This window comes from Molossus molossus, unplaced genomic scaffold (genome assembly GCF_014108415.1).
Source record: "Molossus molossus isolate mMolMol1 unplaced genomic scaffold, mMolMol1.p scaffold_m16_p_3, whole genome shotgun sequence".
NCBI lineage: Eukaryota > Metazoa > Chordata > Mammalia > Chiroptera > Molossidae > Molossus > Molossus molossus.
The window spans coordinates 76681894-76695565 of record NW_023425366.1 but is presented as its reverse complement, the minus strand read 5'-3'; positions in this window follow the sequence as shown (position 1 = coordinate 76695565).

Here is a 13672-nt window from a genome sequence, read left to right as displayed (position 1 = left end):
TGTTTCCCGTGTCACTGTGGAAGAAGTTGCACAGGGCCTGTGAATTCCCAGGAACTTTCTTTGTCTCTGGTGCCTTAGCAGCGGCAGCAGCCATATTTATTATTTCTCCCAAATCAGAGGAACAGTTTAAATGCCGCCCCTCCATGCATTGCTCTCAGAGCTGTGGTCATTAGTTTTTCTTTTGAAAACCACCTCCACCAACACTCCATTTGCCTACAACCCCCTTTATTTCTTATGTTTATTTTCTGGTCTCTCGCCTTCCTCCCACGTTTTATTTCCCCTCAGCGCTGTGAATGGGCAGGTCTGTCTCTGGTTTGGCATCAATGAGTTTTTCCCATGCCTTGTCCCAGAGCTGCTCGGATGTGAGACAAATCTCCCTACAATGGGCTTGCGCCCATTGTCTGTACAGTTTAATAGATGCTGGCATGTTGGAGGTTACCCATGAGTCAAAATCCGCTTTCCATGCTTCCTCTCGACACCCCATTGAAGCCACTCATTGTGTGTGCGTCTGGGTGTGCAGTCCAGCTCCGTGTGGTCCCGTGCTTGTATGCCCTGCTCTGCAGCTCCTTTGCACTTCCTCATCGAGTGCTGTTTTGAAATGCTGACATTATATAAACAGAAAAGAAAATGTAAAAAAAATAATCATCATCATCAAAAATCCACACACAAACAAACCCATACGATCTGTATTTGTATATACACGTGTCCGTACAAGTATACCTAAATAAAAATGAAAGATTTTCATCATTTTAATTGGAGCCCTCCTTCTACTTCTTTGTTCCTTGAATGACGCCTTTATTTCGGGGGCTACTTGTACTCTGATTTTTCAAAATCTGTGTGGACAGAAAAGATAATAGGACATGCACAAGAGAAGGCCTCAGAAGCTCAAAGAGTGCAGGGTGAGAAGTGGCCCCGTATCTAGGCACATTGCAGGTATTCTGATGAGAAGAATGGTGAGCTTTCAGCCTTTCTCCGTATTTCAGCCCTAAAATAGGTGCTATGACAAGCCCTGCAACCTACAATGAGTATTAAGTACGAGAGCTAAATATGAATTACGTTCTTTTATTTGGCCTATATTTTTCATCCATCAAGAAAAGACATAATAAACTATTTTTTCCCCCAGCAAACATCTTAAACTTCTGAAAGAAATAATGAATTATAATAATAATCCCTTCAGTGCAACCCACAACTCAGTTCTTATTATCAAGGAAGAAATAACTTAGCACCGTGTGACCTTGGGCAAGTCACACATTATCTCCAGGACTTAGTTTCCTCATCAGTAAATAACAGGGTTGTATAACTAATTTGATTTTCTGAATATTGTCCTTGCTGCTTACTGTCAAGCCCATTTTGCATCTTAGTGATGTGAGTTTTTGTCTCTGAGGATGACATTACACACATTTTGAAAACTGCATATGTAGAGGGAAAAAGCCTCACATATCTGACATATAGACACCTAATGCATTTCAAGACTTTGCTTTAATTATACCATGTTAACATTAAATTCATTGAAAGTTTTTATTTTTAATTATTTGACAGGGTGCTAAATAGTAATTATAACTTACTATAACCATTTTTTTGCTAATAAAGAATGACAGCTTTATAGAATGAGGAACAACTCATATTTTTTAAAAAAATGTACTGGACCACCTATGTGATAGTTTCAAACCAGAACAGCATGACATTGTCATCATCATCACCATCGCCATCAAAAGCATTTAAGTGATCATGACATTGTGCCCAGTGCTGTGCAGAATCAAGTTTCTGTTTATAACCTGTACTTTGAAAGTTTACAATGTAAGACAGACATGAGCATAATATAGTAATGATTGATAAAGCAGAAAAATATTTATTCAAGCATTTATATTATGCATAAATAAGAGGTGAGATAGATTTTTTTTTTTAATAAAAAGTGAGTCCTGGCTAATTTGGCTCAGCAGTTGGAACGTCAGCCCATGGACCAGAGTCTCAGGTTTGATTCTGATCAAGGGCACGTACCTCGGTTGTGGTTTGGTCCCCAGCCCTGGTCGAGGTTGTTTGGGAGGCAACCAATCGATGTTTCGCTCTCACATCAATGTTTTTTTCTCTCTCTCTCCCACTCTATCTGAAGATAAATGGGAAAATATTCTCGGGTAAAGATTTAAAAAAATATGTATATGTGTGTGTGTGTGTGTGTGTGTGTGTGTGTGTATAAACACACACACACACACAGAGTGAGTTGGGGGGAAGTTTGGGATTTTAAGAGTAAGAAGCTAACAGTTAAAGGAAATGATCTTTACAAATAGTTGAAATGGGGTTAAGAGCCTCTGACAAAATAGAAAATGGTTAGTTAAGGACCACTGTAGGCTGTAAGAGAACGAGGTAATGCCTGGAATAAATGTCATAGCAGCTACAAAGGTAACTGTAGAAATGAAAAAACTCAAGACAACATCTGATTGTCACTGACACAAATTTGAAGACTGGTCCAGAGAAATCACCGGAGTGCCCTAAGGAAGCAGGGGGATTGCTGAAAAGATGACATTTCAGATGTTGCTGTAAAGGACAATCAGGTAAATACTTCTGAAGCTGCATCTTCACGTACACCGAATCGTGAGGTCCGGGCCTTACCAGGGTGGAGGCGACCCAACACACACTTAGAGAAAAGGAATACAGTGCAAAACATGCACAACTGGGGACTAAGATGATTTCAAGGTGACTGTGATTAAAAAGCCAGCTTCATATAGATAGTGTTACACTCTAATGGGAAGGCAGGCCAGACCAGAGGGGGCACTATGAGGAGTGTTGCATGAACCACACCATTTGCTTGGTAACAGTGTTTGGAATGCCTGAGTCATCTAAAGTGCTATATGAAAAGAACCATAGAGGGAATTTTGGTTACTAAAACGCATATATGTACTTATCCCAGTGATGATTCAAATCTTTGATCCCATTATAGAAAAATGTATAGAGGTGTCATTAGAAAATTCTGATAAATTGACCATTCTAAAGTCTAACAGTTTCTTAGGAATTGTTTGCAAAATCATGTCTTAGAGATTGTTTGCAAAGCTTAGTTTCATATTTTGCTGATAACATGAGTATCTTTCATCAGAGCATTGGCAAAACGGCTGTGAAAAGCATTATGATTTTGCACAGTCTCTCCAGAAAACAAGTGCTTCCGAAATTATTACAAATAACTAATCAAACCAATATTATCTATCAGTTTTTAGTTTGACATAGTCTGCTCTGTTTTCCAAGTCATTCAGTAGTTAGCGGGAACCGAACCCGGGTCTCTCAGGACCGCAGGCCGACGCTCTAACCGCTGAGCCAAACCGGCCAGGGCCATTCAGTAGTTAAATACACATGTGTGCATATTTTAAAAATGGAGTTGCAACAGCTGATGGACCCTGTGAGCAGTAAATTTGCAATCACTGCATGTCCTTTGTTTATATAAACGATACATGAATGCACAAGATTAAAAAGGGGGGGGGGCAGGGAATTGCATTGCCAAAAGAATTGGTCAAAAGCATCACCATTGGCTTGGGAGAGGTGATTAGCCAAAACCACTTTAAAAACAACAACAAAAAAACACAGCATCTCAGTGAAAACAGCGGGCTTGTATGAATGCTGCTTCCAGGCAAGTCCCTGCCTCCCTTCCCCCTTCTAAACAGAATGCAGCTTCCAAGTCCTTCCTGTAGAATTTTTAGAGCCACCCCTTAGCAGTAGGCAGAAGAAAAAGGACCCAAGGCCTCCTGGTCATCATATACCAACATAAGAACCCCTTTGACGATTTCCATTAGAGATTGTCTCACTCTCTTCCCAGGAACCTCAGGATGTGCTGAGAGTCCAACCTGATTCCATTACTTTTCATTAAAACCACCTCTGCCTACATTCTAAGCGCCCATGCGCTTTGCCCTCTGTCTCCAGGCAGTGGCCTGACGTAGGCTCCAGCCTAGAGGTCAACAAGACAGTGCTGCTCACTTCAGATAAGAACTTGCATTTTCTCTTCTTACTGTCTGCCTCTTGACTCTGTTTAATTCCTAAATGTGGGGTGTTTTGTAACATTAATAAAAGAAAACTTTTTAGCAGTACAACTAACCACACCCTGAGACGAGGATTCCAACCCCAGAGCCATGGTGGCGGCGGCAGCAGGGGGCACCGGACCCCTTGGGGTAAAAGCACCCCTCATGGATGCTGTCAGTCAGAGTTAACTCAGAAGAATCCAGCCCAGTGGGTGGCTCTCTGAGTCAACAACGTGCTTTGAAAATCCTGGATTTTAGTAAAGACTATTCAAGCAAGAACTTCATGTCACTCGGTAACACACGGATGTGTGTCAGTCTTGACAAAAAAAGGGACCAAAAAAAAAAAAATCTCTAAGATTACAATGGGGAAAGAACAAAATATTTCTGCATGCCATTTCTTCACCAGGTCCAGGTATCCCCTCAAACTGCACAGATCATTTGAAATGCAGGTACCCCCAAGTCATTTCCTTCATAGCCATGAGCAAGACACTAAAATAAGAGAAAGAACATGTCTCCTCTTACACACATCTTAGAAAATGCATTTTATCAACACTCTAGTATCTTCTACTTTTTTTGTGTTCAGAGCTTGTTCTTTTTGACAAAAAAACAAACAAAAAAACCCAATACATTTGTGTAGCACAGAGTGCGGAACACGTTAACGCCTCCGAATTCTGTGTGTGGCTTTACTAGCTCTGGACACGTTTTCTGCAGTAGACAGAACAAGAATATCTGTGTCTTTTTAAATTTCTTCCTAAAGACAGTGTGCCAGCCGGAAAGCTGACTCCATTTATTTCTCCTGCAGGGAGCCAGTGTGTTCCTTCTCCTGAAAGATGCAGGTACTTAAAATAGTAATAGGCTTTGTGGTGTATCGAGAGTATTTCATCCCGAGATCATACAGGCATAGAGAATAAAACATAAACTAATAGCTCTTTCCAACAAGTTGGGGAAGAACTGAAGGGAAAGGAGAGTGTCATCCTTCTGTCCTGGAGAAGCAGAGCCGAAAGGACCTGACCTCAGGTGGCCTAGGGAAGAGCTGGCGTCACGTGGATCCGGCATCTGGACAGAAGCCCCCATTTCTCTTCCTCTTCATTCTCAGAACCCAACTAAGAGCTCCAGCCGGAGGAGGACAAATGACACGTTCATCCCTTCGTCGGGAGTTTCCAAAGCACTGTGACTGGGAGAGGGGCACCAGGCAGCTTCCCAAATTTCCTTGCCCACGAGTCAGTGGTTTCGTTATAAAAGTGGACTTTTTAAACGTAACTTTAATTTTGTAATGTCTCGGGACATCCCCAGTGTGTGTGCCTATTTGAACTTGTGAACAAATTGGGAAGAATTGAAGAGAAAATCGTTTGTATTGTCACTTCTTTCCGTCGCTTCCCTGTCCTCCACTCACACTCCGCGTTGTCTTCTGACCGTGGATTCACGGCACCTTTTCCCTTGGCATTGTCTGTGCCGATCAGGGTGGTGTTAGAAAGGGGAGTGGGGTTCACTTCAGATACATTTAAGCATCATCTGGAAACATCTAAAGCCACAGGGCACACATGTGATGGTTAAAAGAAGTCCTGCTAGGGGGTGGCCTGCCAGGCACTGTGGTGTTTTCCGATCTGACCACAGTGCAGAGAATTCCCCAGAGCCCCAGATGTAAATGGAAAACTCTCCACTGGCAGGGAACAGCGCTTGGCATTTGGGATCTTTGTCTTTTCTCAATTCACCTGACTTTCCTACCCACAGAGTCCCCCAATGTTCTGAAATCAGGCAGAACCATCATGACAATGTGTGTACCCCACACTCTGCTCAGTGGTCTAGCTGGCTGAGCAGGAGCGTACAGACTGAGCACTACAGAGTGGGGTCTGAGCCTCCGAGGATGACCAGTCTGGGCACAAGTTTCCACCAAGATGATCAAAATGCATGTTGGTTTGTGACTTCCTTAAATCCCCTCGTTCGGTGGACGGTACACTGGTGCAAATTACAAACCAACTTCCTCTCCCTTCGAATTCTGCAGTGGCCATGAATTAGAGCACCCTGCATTCTGTGTGGGTCTTGCCCTTCTCTGGTCCCCGTCAGTATTCAACAGAGCCAGTTAATCTCCCTGGTAAGTGACAGCGCTGCCCCTTGCAACTGGCATGGAATCAATTTTTAAACTTGATTTGAGAAGTGAGAAGAGGCTCAAGAATTCAAGACTCGCTGGTGGAGTCATTAGCAAGCTGAATCAGCTTTGCTGGAATCTGTTTGGCTGTCCTCATCACTTAGTTCTGGGTTTTTTTTCTTCCTTTTATCATCGATCCTGCTCGCAAGCCTTATTATCTACTCTGTCTACTGAGGACACCAGGCTCCTAGGCTGAGCTGTTCACAGCAGGCTCAGACACCACACTGCTCTGGCCCAAACTTGGACAGCTCCGTGGAGAGGAGGAAGAAAGAGCAGATGAGTACTGTTTTCACAGAGACTGACGCGTACTTCCCCGAACGCTACGGGAAAGCACGAGACAGCAGAGAAGGAAGCAAAGGTCACTGTCATCAGGACACCGACTCATGGTATGCAGCAGGTATACACAGATGTTCAGAAGCAGTCCCCCAAGTACTCGAGTTTCCCTTCCAAGCCATATGGAAAGAACCAAGAACAGACCTCAAAAAAAATTGCGCATTGTTTTGGTGGGAGATCTGCAAAAAGGAAGATTGATTTTTCCCATCAGTACAGTATTTTTGCTCCTAACCCCCTCTCTGCCCTGATCAAGGTTACAGATGTACAAGCAGGAAAAGCTGAATGATGACTGTGACGGGAGGCTCGCCCAGGCAAGAAGAAGCCTTTGCCCAGCCTAATTTTGAACTTGGTGCCACATTACTGTGCTGCCCACTGTGTCGCCCACTGTGTCTCCTTTGGAGACAATCCCAAAGGAAAATCTGTACAAGGGAGTCGAGCACAGTTATGTAACATGCCTGCCACCCCCAGGAGGGGGCTGTCTGTCCACCGCCCTGAGGAACACACAGTTTAGTGGGAGGTGCTCACATTCTGAGGAGGCATCTCCAGCCTTCCCCCTAAAGGAATAGGCCCAGACCCCCTCGATACTGGAATGCAGTTTATATTTTTCAAAACAGCTATTCCTGTGGATGATAGTGGGGGCTCAGCGATAGTTTCCTAGGGCAAAGGGGCTCTGGGGCACTAGAGAGAGCAGCTGGAATCACAGCAAGCTCCTCATCTTAAAATGAGGTCTGGCCTCCTTAGGGCCTGAGTGTATCCCTCCAACATTCTTAAGTTTGAACTCGATCTCCAGTGTGAGGATATTTGGAGACAGGGCCTCTGGGAGATGATCAGATCACAAGGGTGGAGTCATTGATGGGATTAGTGTCCTTATAAGAAGAAACCCAAGAGAGCATGCTCCACCACATGAGGGCACAGTGAGAAGAAGGCTGTCAGCGCACCAGGAGAGTCTCCCCAGGACCTGGCCATGCTGCCTGGCACCTTAATCTCAGATGTCCCAGCCTCCAGAACAACGAGAAATACATTTTCATTGTTTAAATCACCCAGTCTACGCATGTGCGACAGCAACCCATAGTCATAGGTTACTGACTTGCTGACTCGACCACAATGGCTTGACTCTTATAAATCAAGAAAAAAAAAAAAATCTGGACAGGACAGAGGAAAAGTGAGATATATCATGTTTTAGAATCCAGAATCCTCTATAATTCCCCATTGTTGGCAAATAAATGGTATAAAATCACATGCAGCCTGCAAGTTACTCCACTTCATCCAGAACTAGCCCCAGGAAGAAGAATAGAAAGATTCACCGAGTCACTTATATAAATGCATGGAGCGCCTGCTATTGGCCAGAACCTATGCTAGGTCAGCCCTCTGGGTGTTGTAAATGGGACACTGGCTTCGTTCAGGTCACGCTCCCAGCCAAGATGGGGTTATACACATCAGTCATGGGGCTCGTCACAGCCACAGTTTCTTCCAAGGAAATATGGAAAACCACATGATATGCCACATCACACCTCCGAGGGCCGGAGCTGGCTGTGGCCCATCCACAGGCTAGGCGGAGTCCTTTATGCATGTGTTGTGGCAAGGAAGACACCTCTCTGCCCTTGCTTGCCATTGAGTAATTACCCAGGACAATTAGGAAGTCCCTCTTGAGAGCTCATATAAATAGAATGAGTCAGAAGAGAAGGGTCATATAAACCTGAAGGGGCAGGTGCACAGAAAAGCCCTCACTTCGGCCTGCTCGGAAGCACAGAACTGCTTCCCGAAACCCAGAATCATTTCCGAGCTCCAGCCACTGTGATGCCCGGTCATTACCTGGTTTCTGCTTTGAGGTTTTCGTGAGATTGTGACTCCATGACTAGCATAGGCATCCTTAAAATAAGCCCTCATTATTTGAGTTAGCCTGAGTGAATCACAGTTCCTTGCAAGCAAAACAGTCTATTAAACAAATATTCTGGGATAAGAGGGCGATGAAGACAGTGCGGTGGGAGCGCAGAGGGAGTAATTAACACTGCTGGAATTTTAAAACCCAAGTTTGAATTTCAATGTTACGGTACTGAAGGAATTTGCCATATTTCAAAGGTTACTACCTCTAAATTGACACAGTAAATTATATAAAATGACACACTTGATTTTCTTGAAGATTCAGACTTTTTTTTTTTGATGGGTAAAATATAAAATAAATAGTGAAAAGAGCCCCTTCTCTCTGCTGATAGCCCACATCTGTTGGCCCGGGGAGGAGTTACCAGAATAAGACTAATGAGAGAGCAAACAATGAGATGAACGCTAACCACCACCACCAGTGAGCTCAAGAATCAAACGTGGTCAAAAGGACCCCCCTCTTCCACAGGAGCAGACCAAGGAGAACCTTCCATCATTGGTCCTCTGCCTGGGAATCTGGCGGGCGCTCCCGTAACGTGTGACATTTCCTAACAGAATGATGTTTCTAGCAGCCAGTCTAACACTTGGATGGGTGGTCACTCGTTTCTGCTTGGCCTCAGGAAAAGCAGAGCTCGCTGAGCCGTCTCGGATGTTACCAGCATTTCCTGCACCTGCTAGCGGTAGGGAAGGCGGTTACCGAACCAAAGTGCCGTCAGCAACGGCGTGGCGGCATCGGGAAGGAGCACAGGCCAGAGCCACAGAACACACTGGTGCGCATACTCTCTGGCTTCACGCTCAGGCCGTTAAAAAATTCCTTTTCAGTATTGAGAATCCTGAAGGTGAAAGAAATGTCTCAAGGTACAAATGTGTGGTACAAAACGAAACAAAACGCCCCCACTGGTTAAACCGGCGTACCCTGATGGGGGCGGCAGTTGGGAAGCACAGGATTCTGATTCTACTTGGCCCCGCAGACGTTCCTGGGCCCTCTCTCCTGTGAAAGGATCCCAGTGCTGATGGGGGGTGCGCCATTCAGATAAACTGGATTATAAGACGAGACAGAGCTGGATACAATTCTTTCTTAGACTCTAAAGATGGGACATCCGTCTGCTATAATACGTCCAACAAAGGGACCATGCTTATCTCAACTCCAACCTGACGTCAGTAATTATACTGAACGTGAGAAGTCCCTGTTAACGAAAGCAGGGGTTTATCTGGCCTTTGTAGGTTCCCGGGTGACTCCATCAGCAAGGCAGCCTGCTGACCCCGTCCTGTGGTGCCGTGCTTATCCGATCTGCTGCCCGACACAGAAGCAGAACCCAGACCCAGCCGAGGAACCGTGGCCCTCACTGCGAGGGGTGCCTCCCCTGCTTGTCTCCTTTAATTATTATTTATAGTCTGCATTTGTTTTCAGGTTAAAATCAAATATCGTAAAGTAGGGAAGCCACCCCGCATTTCCTAGGCTCTGGTCTCATTAACCAGATTTTCTTAAAACTCTGGTACTTCAGGGAAGTTTTGCCAAGTGGCTAATGAAATGCACACAATTGCAAAGTGTTATGAATATTTATGATGGTTTAATGATGGGATTTTTTTTTTTTTTTGCATCCATGAATAATAAACATTCTAACAAGAACAGATAATGAGATGGGGACAAAACAGTAAAGTGGTTAATACAAGAACTGCTCTCAGAGAGACCCCACTGAGAACAGCAGGAACGGAGGGCCTCTCCTCCCTCTACCAGAACCAAGTACAAAGCAGGGCACAGGGGTTAGCCTACTCCCCCTCCCTTTTCATAGATATCTTCAGCTAAAATAGGCATTTTATCCCTACCCTGTGCCTAAGCTCACGGTCCCCCCGTGGAGGTAAAGGAAGCTCAGAGTGAGGGACACCCTTGTAAAGTGACTTTCCACTTCTAAGGAGTGTATCTATTTCAGCCTTGAGCCACCAGCATGTGCTGCTTTTCCCGTTCTGAGCTAGTTAAATAGCACTTGGTGGATGCTCGCGTTGCTGGTCCCTTGCTCTGGAAGCTGCTGAAAATCTCTCAGGCACCAACCTCAAGTTGAAGAGAGCCTTTCAGCAGAAGTTTCTAAAACATAAATGGTAAAGTTGTTATCTCCACCAATATTTCATGAAGGTGGCATGTAGGGACACACTATGACCCAGTTTGTTTGTTGTCTTTCCCGCAGACAGCCCTGGGCATGCACTGCCCTCTCACATGACAGCCCTGGCAGTGACCCAAATTACAGACACAGACATGACAGAGTCAAGGGGCTCTGGGCCAGCTGCCACCTTTGGCTTAGGTGATCTACTCATGAGAGGCAGACTTTCCCTGATATGTCAACATCATTCATTCATTCAGTAAAAGTTTATTGGGAACCTATTATGTGCCCCAAATGTTCTGGGCATGTATGATACATCTATGAATAAAAGAAACAGGATTCTATTCTCAAGAATCTTAAAAACTGGTAGGTGGAGGAAATATAAAAAATAAAACAAATAAATGAATGGTAGATCCTTGATCAAGTGACTCAGGCAACAAGAAAATAGGACTTCTATATTTATCTTGGTAATAGGCTTGTTTAACTGGATAAATATAAAAATTCCAGTAAAGTTGTATGAAAATCAAGCAATATTTTTAAAGTCCCGAGGAGTGTGTACTGTGAGTGTGTGTGTCTTTAATAAAATCGCATGGCGAATCTCTTCCTTAAATAATGACCATGTTCTGCTTTGTCTCCTTTGGGAATTGGAATTGCCAAATACAAAGTCTGGGGTACACAGATATAAATGTCCACTCTTGTTGAGCTATCCCTAGGATTGGAAATCTTTAGTATCAAACCATAATATTGCCAAATATTTGGTTAACCCCGTGCTGGAAGTGCACGACCGTGGTCTTAAATCGACTGATGCAAACTTATGGGAAAACAATTCTCATCTGGAAATTCATTCAAAGAATAAATTAGGTGCAGAGAAAGAATGTCCAAAAGGCCCCTGTGATTCCTTTCCTTGCTCTCCATCTCTGTATTCCTCACCAGCATTCTCACACAGTCCAACATCCTTGCCTGCCAACTTTATTAAACCCTGCTGTGAGGGGACTTCCTTTCTCTGCTGCACTAGCTACCAAGACAACCCCGTTAACGTGATTTTTCACACATTTTTTCTTCCTGTGTTCTGCATCTCAGTGAAATTTCATCTCCCTGCCTCAGTATTAAGTGTTCCTCATCTGAAATCACACTCACTCATAATCTCAAATAAAGTACAAGAAGAGGAAGTCACAAAAGGAGAAAGACAGACCAAAGGCCTTCTCCCTCCAATTACTCAGACATTAAGCAAAAGTTACATGGAACTTTTCCAGTCAACCAAGACGAAGGGAGTACCCATATCCCAGGAACAGACTGGCCTTGGCACACAGCACACCACATTCCACAGCACCTCTCCCGTAGTGGGGCACACGCATCTGCCTAGAAACCAAACCTAGGAAACTAATGATAGGCGTTTCATAGAGAAAAAGTATAACTGAGAATGGGACTCCCAGAAGACAGGGCCTGGATCGCCTCCCCAGGGATTATAAAAAGCGCTAGAAGAGGGAAGCAAAAAGGGAAGGGGCAGAAGAGAGGAAGGAAGAGAAAGGAAAGCCCAATAGAAAGGAGCCTGGCCGGTGTAGCTCAGTGGCTGAGTATCAACCCGTGTACCAGGAGGTTGCCATATTGATTCCCGGTCAGGGCTGTGGGCCTGATCCCCAGTGGGGGGCATACAGGATGTGGCCAGTCGATGTTCTCTCTCATTGATGTTTCTATCTCTCTCTCCCTCTTTCTTTCTCTACCCATGCCATCCAACTAACAGAAAAAACACAAGTCTCTTAGATGAAATAAGCAGACTTCTATTTTTTTATTATACAAAACAAAAAGCTTAATTACCCCCACCCCAAAAGCTGTAATCCATGCAGGTACATTGTCATTCTAATACACCTCATTCCAAAGGGCCAGGAGCCCTAACAATATACTTATGTACCATGTCCAGTAATAGTAGACAGGATGTGGAAAACATACAATGTAAAGACAAAGAGCAGGTGTCCAGGCTTGGCATTTGCTTCTAAGTAGTGCAACATGGTTCCAGTTGGTCAGTTGGAGGTTCTTGCATTTTGTCAAGAGCTGTGATTAACACTTAGCTGGATGATTTCTATGTCCCATCAAGGATTTGATGCCCTAAATCCACAGATAAAACATCTGTGACAGAGATTGGAGGAAATTGACCAATTAAAATAGGCTGTGAGGTTATGTGTGGTCAGACATCTTCCTGCTTGTTTGCTCCCTGTATGTCAGCTCATAAAGGAAGAGTGGAAAGTGGTATGTGGGATGAGATGGAGGTGGGGGGGGGGGGGGACGAAGAGCATAGAAAACCTAAGGCAATGATGATCTGTAGAGATATCAATATTAGTCTATGTCAACTATTTCCATTCAACAGATATTTAATTAAGGTAATTAATTCCTAATGGTGGCCTACCAGGGCAAAAAATTATTAAGGTCACAGTGAAAACAGACATGGACCAACAACCTATGTAGAAAAAAAATTAATACAATTTTAAAGGGAAAGTTAATTAATTAAATAAAACAGTACCAAGTAGTACCATAATGGCTAATCATGGTTCCCTTGATCCCAAGCACGAGCTTTGAGGTCCTGAAAGATGTGAAATAAAGGTATCTGTTGGAACCCACAGGAATCACATGAGACAGCTCAAAGAGACAGTTTGTCCTAATTTCTTAAGAAAGCATCTTAATTGTATCTGAACTTGCCATCTTCCTAAAAATCAAGGGTGAAACGCTGGTTTCTGTTAGCTTCTTGGTATGATTTAAGAGATCACTGGCCTTGGAATCAGAGAAACATGAGTTTGAATCCTGTCTAGGCCATTTACTAACAGAAGAAAAAAATCCTCTGCCTCTTTACTGATAAAGGACTGGCAAGGACACCTCCCTTAGATACAGTCATTAGAAGAGTTTATGAGACATTGTATGTTAAGTAACAAGCATTGCAATTGGCTCATGGTAAACGCTCAGTGATAACTGGCACCAACAAGAACACTTGAAACAATACCTAGGAAATATTTGAACACATGACTTCTCTTCCTACATTGCCTTTTAGTGCCTATCTTCCCGTTTTCTCTTTCCTCTGCCAAAGCCGCAAATGTTTAGCTTTCCCAAATTCTACCCTGATCCCGATCACTTGTCATACTCCCTAAGAATGGAGGAAATGATGAAAATGTCCTTGTCTGACAGAATCAGGAAGGCTCTGCAAATGATACACCTGAGATGACAGCTTTGTAAAA